We start from the raw sequence: 15,072 nt of genomic DNA on the forward strand, positions 1-15,072 counted from the left end.
TAGAAGATGTCGAAAGAGCAGTAAATGCTGTTAAAGGACAACGTTATACATATGCTCAAGCATCTGAAGAGTATAAAGTACCAATATCAGCTATATTTCAACGAATTAAAGGAAGGAAAACTGCGATGAATTGCCTGAATGCTGGTCGCTGTAGTGCATTGATATAGTTTTGGTAAAATTTACCAGTCATCTTACTGACAGACTACAACCATTAGACAAATTTGTTTTTGGGCCTTTAAAAGCAGAATGGAACAAATTATTGATTAAGTTTGGGAAGCAAATGGTAGGAAAAGGTATTGGTCAATTAACAAAGGGTAAAATTTCTGAAATTCTAGGAGCACTGGTCAACATCGATGAAACGTGAAAATATTGTATCTGGATTTGTGTCAACTGGTTTATTTCCTCATGATAAAACCAAATTTCCTGAGAGTGAATTTGATCCTATAGACTTGAACAATAAAATTACTATAAAAATCTACATGATGACAATTCTAAAGAAAATAATGCAGTATTAAATAATGAATATTATCTAGAAACAACTGATACAGTAAATCCAAATATAGAGGAGCCCATACATTTTTCATTTTCAACAAGTCTTCAAGCATCTTCCGCAGGTACCAATAAAGATGTTTCGTTTTCTAATGATATTGAAAATACTTCTTCCAATAGTTTAAGCCCAAGAGTGTTTTGATGATCATACTTTAATTTGAGTTATACTATACTTTAATTTGTGTGTGATTTTTACTGGAAAGACTAGTAAAAATTAATTATATTACTACCTAGTCCATTTGTAAACTAACATTTGAAATTAATAAATTATCTAAACGGTCAAAATAAAGAAAGAGTGATTGCCCGGTAATAATAAGCGCGCGAATTCCGTGCATAGGTTTGCCAATTCATGCTAATTACGTGCTAATTATTGGTAAAAAAAATCGGGAAATTTTTTTTTTCAATGATGAGTGAAATCGGTAAAGAAAAATTTCGAGATTTCAAAATGGGGAGGGCTGGTGAAACGGTCGTGTATACCACGCCTCCCTGGAGACCGTGTTCAAGGCCAACATTGCCTGATTCGGCCAACGCACAGTTTCGTACCCCTGGCTCTTCTCCACTTTTTGGAATAACTTGAGGATCGTGTTAGAAAATATCCACCAATAATGGTATTGAATTTATTTTCGGATTCATATTCAGCACAAAATAAAAATCAGTTGGTTGTTGCGACATTATTGTATTATATGATCACTAAAAATACAATATTTGAAAGAATCTATATTTCCTGTCTGGGGACACAGCTACATGCCCCCTGACCAAGTATTCAGCCGAATAGAAAAATGTCTTCGTAAAAGAGAAATAATAATCTCCACATTAATATTACGATATCTTCAAAAAATGTACAACTGTGCATGTGTTAAATAAAGATTATGTTATGTATGATATAAAAAATATTGTTAAAACTTTTATGAAATCAAATGTGATTAAAACAACAGAACAAAAAGTGTTTACATATTATAAAGGAATAAAAACAGTTAATGTATCATCAAAGTATGACAGTAACCGGACAACAATTCAAACGATTTCTGTACCGTAAAACGGGGTCCTCGGGTCGCTGAGGTGATTAGAATCAAAAATTATCTTTTTTCGTTATCAGTCTCTGTGGAGATAAATATTGATGTTTTTGGATTTAGAACAGTTGGATCGATATAAGGACGTGTGTAATGTGATAGTTAAATCGATCGAACTAGGGTATAGACACTGTGTGTAATGGCAAATTGGCAAAATCTGGTGACTGTGGCATTAAACACGGTCTCTAGGAGGGCGTGACATGCGTTATCACTTAAATAAATCATATCATTATTATCACACAAAAAGAGACAGAACTGATATAGTGTTTTGTAATGCCCATTGGCCATTGTGTTGTTTGGTTGTTTCCGTTTTTATAATTCCGTAACTAAGAGGGATACACGTTGCTAACATTCTACCAGATTACGGATACGGTACGATTTCCAATACTTCAACCGTAGGGATACAGTAACCCGATCAGCTGATCGAGTGTCTATTCTATATTGTTCTGTGATCAAACGTAGCTCTCCCGAATTTCTTATCAATCAGATAACATCAATATCGTTATCATAAAACGTGTTATTTTTATGCCGATCAAACTTCCTCTGGATTCAGAGGCGTACTGGCGGTAGTCCGGCCCAGTAGGAATACGGAGTTACTGGCCTAAATAGTGGTGAAATATGGTGGAGGTGTAGGCTATATATATATATATATATATACAGGGTGATTCTTTTAAGTGGGTACACTAATTATCTCGAAAAGTATTTATATATATTTATAAGTCACATAGACTGGGGCAATTGTAAATAATAATTATATTCACCCATTTTAAATAACAAAATGCATGGGGCAAATGTAAATAAAAACAAAATGTAATATTTTATCATGATTTCTTTATTCTTATACCTTTTGTTAGGTAATTATTGAATTTAAACAACAAGTAGGTAATATCTTAACACAAATTAAAACAAAGGAAGGTTATCTTAACTATATCAGTCTTTTGATAAGTAGGTAATACAAATTTAAATATATAACATTTTAAAGTAGATCACTTTTCGTTAACAGTGACAAATCCAGGAAATTTGTGAACCAACTTTCTTCCTTTCTTTGTCATGGTAGGAACTGGCAGTCTGTGTACAGCATAACTAGTCGAAATAATGCTTCAACTTCAAACTTTGGGGGTGGTTTCCGATGTAAAAGTGAATATCCTTGGTGCAAAGGTGAAAAGTAAACATTTTCCAACAGTTTTCAAAAATATCGAAAAAAATGACAGAAAAACGGGAATTTTTACGCAAATCCAGTTTTCGACCAAATCGATTTTTTTATATGGTTGTAATTCAAAAACTAATCACTGTAAATACTTGAAATATTCACCAAATGTTTATGTTAGTGATATCTATATACAGTTTAATATTTAACTTTTTTATTTATAATAGACCACTGAAATTTTCGATTTTTTTGAGAATTTTTTTTTGAAGTGTCGGTAAAAAAATGTTGGATTATCAAAAAAACTTGAAAATTCAATACAAGATTCCTTATGAGTTGTTTCTTATTGTAGCTAAAAAAAATTAAAAATCGTTAGTCACAATTTTTTTTATAAGCGTTTATAGGTAGTTCAAATTGTATCGAAATCTGTCGAAAACGCGAATATTATAAGTAATTTTGAAGTTGAAAAATCATAAAAAATTTTGTGTTTATAACTAAGGATTAAATAAAAATTAAAAATACAATACTAAGTTTTCCATAAGTTTTCCTTCAAGTAGCTATAGAGAAAACTCTAAACATCATTATAGGAAAAATTTTAAATGCGTTTGAATTTTAAATTTTTACGAAATAGCGTAACGATGACGATTTATCCTCAAACGATTTTAAATATTTGTTATTATTCAAAAAGTATAAGTCGTAGATACTTGAAAATTTTACCAGTTATTTAGATTGGCATTTTCTTTACATGATTTAATTTTTTTATGAATTGTCAATAAATTTTTTTTGGCCCTATCAAAATACTTGAAATTTTAATACAAAGTTTCTCATAAGTTATTCTTATAGTGATTAAAAAATTATAAGAATACATAGGCACAATTTCTTTTTTATTAGCATTTGAAGTTCAAATATTGACAAAAAATCGTCAAAACCATGAATATATTTTTTTGTGTCTCGTTTTGGGGCAGTAAAAGTGCTTCGATTTTTGACTTCAGTACCTTATTCGATCAGAAAGTGAATCTAGTTGGTACTTTGGTGGTCAAAAGTAAAAAACTCTTATATATTTTTCTAAATAATCGGGATAAACAAACTAAAAATTAAGGGAAAAATGGGAAATTTTACACACAATCAGTTTCCGACAAATTCGATTTTTATTATTGATGTAACTTTAAAACAAATGACCATTGATACATGAAATTTTCACCGAATGTTTATATAAGTGAATTATATTCACCATGAAATTTAAAAATTTTTTTGAATTTATATCTAAGGTTATAAAATTTGACATTAACTTTTCCATAAGTTTTGCTTCAAATAGCTATAGAGAAAATTTGAAGCGTCATTATAGGAAAAATGTTTTGAGCGTTTGAGTTTTAAATTTTTATGAAATCGCGTAATGATAACGATTTATCCTCAAACCAGGTATATGTATATCTATGATAATATAAAGTATTATGAATTATGATAACTACATGCAATGTTTTTGGAAAAATTGATTAACCATGCCTTATTCAAAATGCGTCCAAATTGAAAAATAATTTATTTGTTTCAAAATAGAATATATGACAATATTTAAATATAATATATCCTAGACTGACAAATCATCTCCGTTTAGAATCGTTTTTCGTATACAATGATACCTATTATTGCATTCAAATTTAATCCCATCCATTACAATAACCTACTGTACAGCAGAGCGACATCCTCGACTTACCCGCCTTTTTTAAAACTAATTTTGATAATTTTTGTAGTAATAATATATATATAATTTTTTTTATTCTTTTTATAAATCGTCATATATTATTATAATAATAAACGTGAACTTCCATATTGACCTTATATTTTAACTCCTAATTTTGAACGAGTGCAGTTCGACCACTACCTGTTTTTTACCCGAGTGCAGTACGACCATTAGCCCTTTTGAACCCAAGTGCAATTCAACTTTCCCGCCATTTAGGACTTTTAGTAATTTTATTGTTATTATATTAATTATCACACTACGTCAACCTACCGGTCAGTACCTTATTATGCCTATTCGGTACGTGTCTGTACATCACAGAAAACACTACCATCTGCTACTGACTGCTATGGCCGGGGCCAGTTATCGTAAGGGGCGACTACTTATCTTATTTACTAATTGGTCCACCCGAAGGCTACCTAGCCTAACCTATCCTTTACTTTTTAGGGTTGATAGTACACTCCACTAGAATACCAGTTTGATAAAAAGGTAATGAAGGTCTAAATGTATATAATATAAGCTCCGCTAGTTTCTTTTCTTAAGTGTAATGAGTATAAATGGATACTCCACTAGTGTTAAGGTTTTACTAATGTAGTACCTACTTAATATTCAGGGCAGTGAATTTAATGCACTAAAAACCTAAAAAAATGCAATAAAAAATGCACTTAAAATGAAAAAAAATGCAATATAAAATGCCAACAATTACAGTATAAAATACACTGAAAATGGTTTTTTTTTTTTTTGGGGGGGGGGGTCAAATTGTGTCAGCAGCACAAACCTTGATAATTAATTATTTAAATTAAAATATGATTAAAAACTGTGGGGCTACGTTTAAAACGGGGGGTATAGCCCCCTTAATTGCGCCTATGACTTACCCCAAACTCCTCACACCACAACACTGTTATTTGCGTTGAGCGCAATAAGCAGGTACTATTTTTGTCATATAAGATATAAAATCGCAAATTTGAAACAACTATACTCAACTAAAATAATAGTTTTTGAAAAACGATTTAAAAAACCAGTCGTTACAGAAAAAATGTAATTTCTCCCGGAAATATCAACAGTTTCAGGAGATTCGAAAAAACCATTAGATCCCATCAGCACCCGCATCAGCAATAAGCCAAATTATTCTGCGAACTTAATAACGGTTAACTATTTATCAAAATTCATTCTTCGTATTTTAGCAGTATTTAAATCAGCCAATCAAGATCGACAATTAAGTGTGCACAAGGAAATTATCTTAGTTAGGTATATTGTAAGACTTAAAACCACATTGTCTAGTACTCTAGTCTTAGACGGTTAGTGTTAGCGCTGTTATACATTTGTATTGCATTAGTGAAAGTTCCAAGTTTTAGTACCGACACGTACCTACAGTATTTTCCTAAAATATTATTTCTAGTCAAATTGTACAGAATGGACCAATTTGATGGTAAGTAAAAAAATATTTACATACCTACCTTATATTACCTTACCTATTACAATATTTTTTATTTAATGCAAATTTTTTTAATTTATCTTAATATGAGTACAGCTTTTTTTTAAGGAGCCAAATATATATTACCTATGTAAAATATCCACATTTTGTAAGTACTTTAGACACAGTGGCGGCTCGTGGGTTTTTAATGAAGTAGTGCACATAAAAAAAAATATAACCAATATAATATATACATATATATATATATATTATAAATTGTATTAAATAATTGTTTTCAAATTTTAAAAGTTATTTACCAATTATTACTTTTTCTTTTGCTTATATCTATTTTTACAAGTATAATAATAATAAATACATAATAATAATAATAATACATTTTCAAGTAAAAATACTATGACAAAGTAGATACAAATTATTATATTTCAGAATATTATAATAAATGAATGAGAGTAAAAATAAACTATAATAACATAATAATGCCAATGCCGACGTGCAACGACGCGACGACGTCGAAAATAATTCACTGATAACAATTTAATTGGTTATGTGCACACAAACAAATGTGCACACCAATTCCATTACAACGCGGGCTGCGTGTATCGACTTGCTTTAATTTTTACACTGTACAAATGTGCACAACGATTGTGTGCACAACTGCACTGCACTATTATAATAATACACGCCGATGCCGTTCCGTCGTGGACAGCCGGACGGCCGTTTAGCAGTCGAATTTATCCAATCCAAATATTAAATATAATATTATTATATTATTATTTTCATGATATTCTGAATTTATATTTTTATATTTTGAAAATAATCCTTATTACATTACAGGTACTTATATAGTTGTGTTATTATGATGTGTTTTCAATTTTTCTTGAGTTTGGGTAGGTAGTGCACATGCACTTGTGCACATACACACGAGCCGCCAATGACTTTAATACTTTGCAGGAAAAATTTTTCCGCGACTTTAATTTTCCAATTTTTTTTTACATAACATAAACGAAAATTAAAAACGTTTTCCATCCCTGGTAAAAACACAGCAAAGAAAGTAATAATTTAATGAGCTAGGTACCTACATAATATATCGCTTTCGAAAAATCTCTAAACACTACTGTATAGAGTGTGCCTACGAAATCTTTTTTCAAACAAATAATTAGCATATTCTATTAGACAACTGAGCAAGGGTGTCCGTAGGGGGCAAGTAGTTGCCTAACCTAACCTAACCTTTGGCTATTTCTGAGAAATTATCATAATTCTTATTAGGGGCTAGGGCTGAGATTTTAATTCACTGAAAAAACTCAAGAAATTCTAATATTAATTTGGTATAAATAATAATATCCATTTTATACTTTTAAAGAATTGTAAAAAAGTGTTACAGATAGAATTTGCTAATTTAAAATTAAATAACAATTAATTAAAAGGTGCTGTGAGTTTTAATGAACTATTTGTGTATAATTTATAAATAATTTTTAAATTCCCTACCAATATGAAAGAAAACTTGTCACAAACAATAATTTATCACTATTCACATACTGAAACAAAACATTTAAAAATGAAAATATTTTGTCTCCCCTTGAGCAGTTCCTGCAAATTCCCATGCAATTGAGTAGTTTATTAAAATCCATCAGTATATATAGTTGTATACAGAGAAGTATAATGTTGGTTGGTTTTAAAAATTTAAAATATAAATTTAAAGGTGAGTAGTTATTATAGGTACCAAATATTGTTCATAAAGTTAATTGATTTTATTACTAAGAAGTATCAATTATTGTTTATAAATTTAGAATATATTTTTTACTTTTATTATTAGTTATTTCAGTATAGAACTATTACAGCTCGACAATCAAATTATTAACATAATATAATTATAATAAAAAACAAATTAAATTATTAAATGACAAAACCAACTTCCAACATCAAGGCATCTTAGAATGTATTTTCTTCATTTAGATGATCATCGTGAGCGATCCCGTTCTAGATCTCCATTAGTTGGAAATATTTTAGATGTGGGAGGCGATGAGAATAGACCTTCAAGAAGAATGCCAGGTATTCGAGGCCATTTAGTATATATGGCTGCTAACGGCTATACATATGTTCAAACCATACCTCCACCAATAGAAGGTTAATAATACAGTTTTGTAAATTATCAGAATTCAAAGTCAGTTTTTTGTTTTATTCTTAATTAATTTAGTGTAAAACTAATATTTTTTAGACAGCTAAGATGCACGAGGTACGAACGGGGTTGCCGTTCAACAGCCTCAATGGACCTGGAGCCAGAAAATGCTCCAATTTATATGTATAGTTTGCACAGCCATAGGCCAGGGCATGATGTAGAAATTGGGCAATTCTTGGCAGCTCTGAGACGCAGAGTTTCGGCTGAGAGCACATCTCTCGGGGTTATATATGAGGAAGAATCTAGAAGGTAAGATAATAGATACATTCAAAAGTATTATGAAAATTCCAACATCATTGTACTGCTTATAATGAAATACTTAATACAAATAACCTTTTTAATAATATTGGCAGATACCCAAATGCAGCAATGGTAACTACTGTGGATGCTGCATTAAATATGATGCGGAATATCCGAGAAAGACATAACCCACCAGTACCAGCTTCATTAGCAGCAATGGGCGATACAATTGTGTCGCAGAGATGGCGAGGACGTTTAATTTCACTATTCAATGACATGACCAGTCCATTTTTCTGGAATACTTAGTTGGTGAAGAGACTGTGTTTGGTGGATTGGTTTTTGCCAACATTGAATTTTTAAGACATTATTCACCATACATGAGACGTCATAGCTATTGACGGAACATTTGCTGTGCTACCAAGGACTCCAGGAGACATGGAACAATTGGTTACCATTCATGTTCTTCTGGATAACATAGTAAATATTCATTTAAACCCTTACAAAAAGTTGCTGATCTGAATTAATCAGTTAAAATTTAACATAAAACAATTTTTTCTTTTCATCACTAAACATATTAATGAAGTAAAATAATTTCCAAAATATACAAATCAGTATAGAAAATGTATAGGTATAATAATTTATTGTTTTTTGGCAATCTATTCTAGTAGTATATGCGATACTCAACCAAAGAACTGAACTAGTGTACTCAAGGTTGTGGTAATTTCTAAGAGTTTACCTTTCATTTGATATACTCAATTGGCATGGGCTACAGCTCATAACAGACTACGAGACAGCTCTTAGAAATGCAGCAAGAAGAGTTTTACTTGATAGTCAGTTGATAGGGTGCTGGTTTCATTTTAATCAGGTTAGCTAACTTACATACATATTTATGTTGATAAATATTCCTACAGTGACTGTATTTCTTACAATAGGTTTTTTAATATTACAATATTATAATACTTAAAAGTAAGGCCAGAATGAATTCTGTTATAAATTCCTATAGTAAAAAAAGTTTGTTAGAATAGGTACTGTTACTGTTAGTTATACTGAACACATAAAGCATCTTTGTATATGGAAAAGCATTATATCAAACATTCCAAAGTAAAAATGCAAATTGATTGGCATCTGAACCCTAATAATAGACCCAGTTATTTTTGAATTGTTGCAGTTTAAATTAATTTTTATTTTATAAGATCATTAAATTTTAACTAAAGGCTAAATTTTCAACTGAGTTGAACATTAGTAGAAGTTTTTTTTGTTCTAAACCATGTGTATATTAAAGGATAAATTAAATATGATGACAATTCTAAATTATCATCATTAAATATATATTTTTATTTTAGTGCATTGTGCGATTTATTCAAACACACAACTTAATGGTATTAGTACGCAATAACCAATACATAGCAACTATAGTCAGAATACTCAACAATTTAACAGGTCCATCGTGTCACAAATGTAATAAACAAGGCACTGGAAGAAAAAAAAATACTGCTGTGGAGTATTCCTCGATATTGCGCAAGCTTTCGATAAAGTTTGGCACAAAGGATTACTTATTAAACTACGCGAACAATTGCCACAAACCTGGTGCGTACTTATCGAATCCTATCTGTCTGAACGTCAGATCAGAGTTATTCACGAAGAAGCAATAACTGACTGGAAAAATATATCAGCTAGAGTACTCCAAGAAAGGGTCCTCGGACCTATTTTGTACTTACTTTTCACAGCTGACATTCCAATAAACAACTATTCAATGACAGCCATGTTTGCCGATGACACAACAATATTGGCAACTGATGAAGATCAGCAGACTGCGACTGATCAAATTCAACGAACACTTAACAACGTCTCCAACTGTACTAAGTGGTTGAAAATCAAAATTAACAGTGACAAATCGGTACACTTATATTAAACTTTGCGTAAAAGTGTTTATTGTCCAGTAATGTTGGATCAACAGATCATTCCAAAGAACGATGCTGCAAAATATCTAGGAATGCATATTGACTCGCGATTAAACTGGAAACATCACGTTCGACAGAAAAAGTTGCAAATTAAAGATAAATTGAGCTAATATAATATAATTATTGGCTAATCGGAAGACACTCTGAACTAGACCTTACAAGCAAACGTCTTTTGTACGTAGCGATAATTAAACCAATAGGTTAGGCTAGGACCTATGGAATACAACTGTGGGGTTGTGCCAGTAAGTCCAATAATGAGATTATTCAACGTTGTCAAAACATTGCTCTCCGTACTATTGTCGCAGCGTGCCGGTACGACAGAAATGACACTATCCACCGAGATTTGATGATGCCCTCCGTCCAGGACGAAATTACAAAGATCGCCCGAAAACACGCTATGAGGCTAGATCAACACACCAATCCAGCAGCAATTCAACTACTTGACAACTCACAAGACATAAGGTGTCTCAAACGCCAAAGGCCATATGACTTAGTATAAAATGTTAGACTAAAGGTACGGTTTCTTTGGCACGACTGGTCGCGACGACCGGTCGTCGCGACATGTCGTTAATAACTGCTAGTACGATAATCATAAAGACTGGTTTGCAACGTGCGATATGTCGTCGCGGACGACGACACGAGTACACGACTGCTCCAAGAGCAGTACGCCGCGACTCATCAGTGCAACAATACGTCAAAAATAATATTTTTACCATCAGAAGATGAAGTCCTTGTACAGGAAATACAAAACAACCCCGTTTTATACAATATTGCAAAAGCAAATTATAAAAACAATGTGATGAAGATGATATATGGAAAAATATATCAATTAATAAAATTGGGAAATCTTGTAAGTTAATAATAAACAAATACCATTATCTATCTATGTTATCAAAATAAAATAAAATACATTTATTTTAATAATCTTAGTGGAAGATACTAAAAAACGCTGGAGGAATATCAGGGACTCTTATTCAAGAAGCAAATGAAAGCTAGGTACAGGATCACCAGCATCAAATAAAAAAAATGGTTTTTGGCACCTAATCTTGTCTTTTTGGATAAAGTTGAATACGAAAGAGAGTACGTAAACCTATTAGTATTCAATATTATTTTATTGTATTATCAGTCGAACCATTAATTATAATTAATAAGATTTTTCTTACTTTCCAGATTTGAATTCCTCGAGTTTTTTTATATTAAAATCGATGTTTATCTCGATTTTTAAATTTTTGGCAATACCACGTTTTGAATTATCACCCTTCAACTATATAGTTATTGTTATGTATAACATCAATATGTATACATATATTGTGTTTTTTATAAACAATAAATAATAATAGGTAGGCTGGTAGGTAGATATGGATTATAGGCTGTATTATATTTAAAGTGAATAGAACCAATCAGTTTACTTAATACTTAATGATTATTTGAAACATATTGTCTAGACCAGGGTTGGCAAACTTATGACATGCTGATTGAAATATTTTCTAAATTTCAAAAATCAGTGGTTTAAATTCTTCATAGGTACTTTAATGATACTTGAAATTAATGTAGTAAAATACAACAACAGATTTTCTCAATTATATTGTACATATATATATATATATATAGAACAATATAGGACCAACATTACAATTCATAATTATATCCAAATTATATTAACAAATTTAATTAAATACAAATATTATGTTTATAAATAATTACTAATAATATTAAATAATGTCATAAACGTCAATAAGTACCTATAATTAATGTTTTAGTAATTAATAAGACGCTTATTGTATTCTTTAATGGGTGCATTTTTAAATTATTCATGTAATACCATTGAATATAAATACTATAGATTTCTCACTGGCCGTGTTTTCGGCGGCGTGGTAATAATCGGGTGCCGCTACAAGGCGCTGCGGACGCTTGGTTAGTTAGATCGGATAACGCTGTAATCGCTAGTAGTAGTCTACGCATATGCGGCGGCGGTAGGCGGGCGCAGCGCAGAGCCGCAGACCGCAGTCTGCAGTTTGACTTCCACATAATATCACAAATTAATTGATAGTATTATGTTCATTATTAATAATTAATTACTTATTTCATGAAATTGAAAGTTACGACACACAAATATGCCAAATGGCAGTTACCTATCCTAGCCAATAGGAAATTAATAAAATAATATGACTGCATTTCGTAGAATCACTAAAGGAACAAATCTACTTTACCGGACACCCTTTTTTTCTTAAAAATACGTGTTTTTTTATGCTGAATTCAAAACTGTTTGAAAAAATTTGCGGAATTAACCGTTCAAAAGTTATGGAAGTTCAAAGTTGCAGTGATTACGCGTGTATCGGCACTCGTCGCTACGCTCCTCGGCCTTTTTTTGAATTTTTTTCCCCCAAAATACGTGTTTTTTCATGCTGAATTCAAAACTGAAGGTTAGGTTAGGTTGGGTTAGGTTAACCTAACCTCGTCAACACCCTCTTCCCAAGCAAACCTCTCCGCTCGAGAAACCTCTTACCGGTCAGCCAGGAAGACCTCGACCGAGTGCGCTTTACCGCGGACGACGTGAAAGCGGCAGCGAGGGGACTGCCGAAGGGCAAGGCGCCAGGGCCCGACGGAATCCCGAACGAAGTTCTGAAGACTGCGGTCGGCCTTTTCCCTCAGTACTTTACAGCGCTGTACAACTGCTGCATTAGCAACGCTTACTACCCGCCGATATGGAAGATCGCTAATCTCGTGCTCTTGCGCAAGCCTGGCAAGGCGTTGGAGGACCCGTTCGCGTACCGCCCCCTGTGTATGCTAGATTCCGCGGGCAAACTATTCGAAAAGCTGCTGACGGGGAGGCTACGTGAGCACCTCGCGAAGACTGGCCAGGCGGCCAACCAATTCGGCTTCCGACCTGGAATGTCCACTCTGGATGCGTTGTCCAGGGTGCGTTCCGCCGTCCAAAATGCGAACGGGAAGGGACATGTGTACAATCAGTTTGTTTGCATGCTAACACTTGACGTTAAGAATGCGTTCAACAGCGCCCCCTGGGACAAAATTCTCGACGCTCTAGTGCGGAAAAACACCCCGCCGTACCTGGTGAACATTATAGGGCAGTACCTGTTGGACAGAAAAATTGTCGTCCATGCTCCAGACGGGAGCACCAGATCTGTCGATGTTAGTTGCGGCGTACCACAAGGTTCGGTCCTAGGGCCCGACCTTTGGAATGTCCTATACGACGGTCTGCTATCGATTCAACTCCCCCCGGACGTTGAGCTTATCGCGTTCGCGGATGATGTGGCGCTGGTGGCCACGGCAGTTGTTCCATTCTTGCTGGAGGAGAGGCTTGAACGGGCACTCGGCGACGTAACGGATTGGCTTACTGACAACGGGTTGGAGCTGGCCACCGAAAAATCCGAAGTAATACTTTTGACAAACCGTAACAAACGGAACCACATGACGGTAGTTTTTCGAGGACATCGGTTTGAGTCCAAGAAAGCAGTGAAATATTTAGGAGTAACGTTAGACCCGAGGCTGCACTTCAAAGAACATGCTGAACTGGCTGCGAAGAGAGCGTCAGACACGTGCCGCCAGCTCACGCAGATACTACCAAATCTCCGAGGACCTAGGCAGTGGACAAGGAAGGTGCTGGCCACGGTGGTTACCTCCCAGCTGTTATACGGAGCTCCCTTCTGGCTCCCCTCCATAACGACAGATGCGATACACGGGATGGAAGCAGTGTATCGTAGAGTTATGCTGAGAGTCGCCTGCTGCTATCGCACGGTATCGTACGACGCAGCGGCGGTCGTGTCAGGCATGCCACCTCTCAAACTGCTAGCCGAGGAGCGGCAAGAGACTTATGGCGGCGTATCGAAGATCACAGCAAGAGATCAGCTGATGAGCAAGTAGCAAACGGCCTGGGACAATGCGGAGAAAGGTAGGTGGACCAACAGGCTCATTGGGGATCTTGCACCCTGGCTGAGGAGGCAGCATGGTGAGGTGTCTTTTCACCTCAGCCAAGTCCTGACCGGACACGGTTGTTTCGGCGAGTACCTACATCGGTTTGGGAAAGCCGAAAACAATATCTGCGCGCTGTGTGGGGCGGCTCATGACGATGCGGAACATGCGGTGTTTCAATGTGACGCCTTCCACCGGTGGCGGGTAGAAGCCTGCGTCTACCTGGAGGTCGATCAGCTCCTGCCAGAGAACATTACGAGCATCATGTTGAGGTCCAGCTCGGACTGGCAGAGGGTCTCGTCGCTGATCGGGAGGATTATGGCAACGAGAGAACAGAAGGAATGGGTGAGGCAGCAGGCTTCTGGTGGTGTACGTTGAAGACGGACTACGGTCGGCTCCGGAAGATCCTGCACTCCAGCCGATGGATGGATAACATGCCAGCAACACTTTTATTTTATTTTTTTTTGTAAATTAAATTTTTCTGTGAGGTTGCACACAGGGGTATTGTCCCTGTAGGCATCCAACTATCGATGTGACATTTTGCTTAATAAATTATGTAACCGGGCGGACGCAATGTCGAACGACAATTTCCGCCCTGTTACGGTGTACTAAAAAAAAAAAAAAAAGGTTAACCTAACCTAACCTTTGATATTGTTTCGTGCATTAGTTTAGCAAATTCTGGATTCTGTTTACTGTAAATAATTGTATATAAATGTAAATGTATATGTTTAAAAATGTATATAGTGTATAATATAAAAATAGTCTTACTCTTTATCATATGACACACATTCATAAAAATTTGTGTATTTGAAAATATTATGTATATATTTAT

Source organism: Diuraphis noxia, unplaced genomic scaffold (genome assembly GCF_037042655.1).
Source record: "Diuraphis noxia isolate RWA-SAM2 unplaced genomic scaffold, SU_Dnox_SAM2 contig0001, whole genome shotgun sequence".
In the NCBI taxonomy this organism is placed as follows: domain Eukaryota; kingdom Metazoa; phylum Arthropoda; class Insecta; order Hemiptera; family Aphididae; genus Diuraphis; species Diuraphis noxia.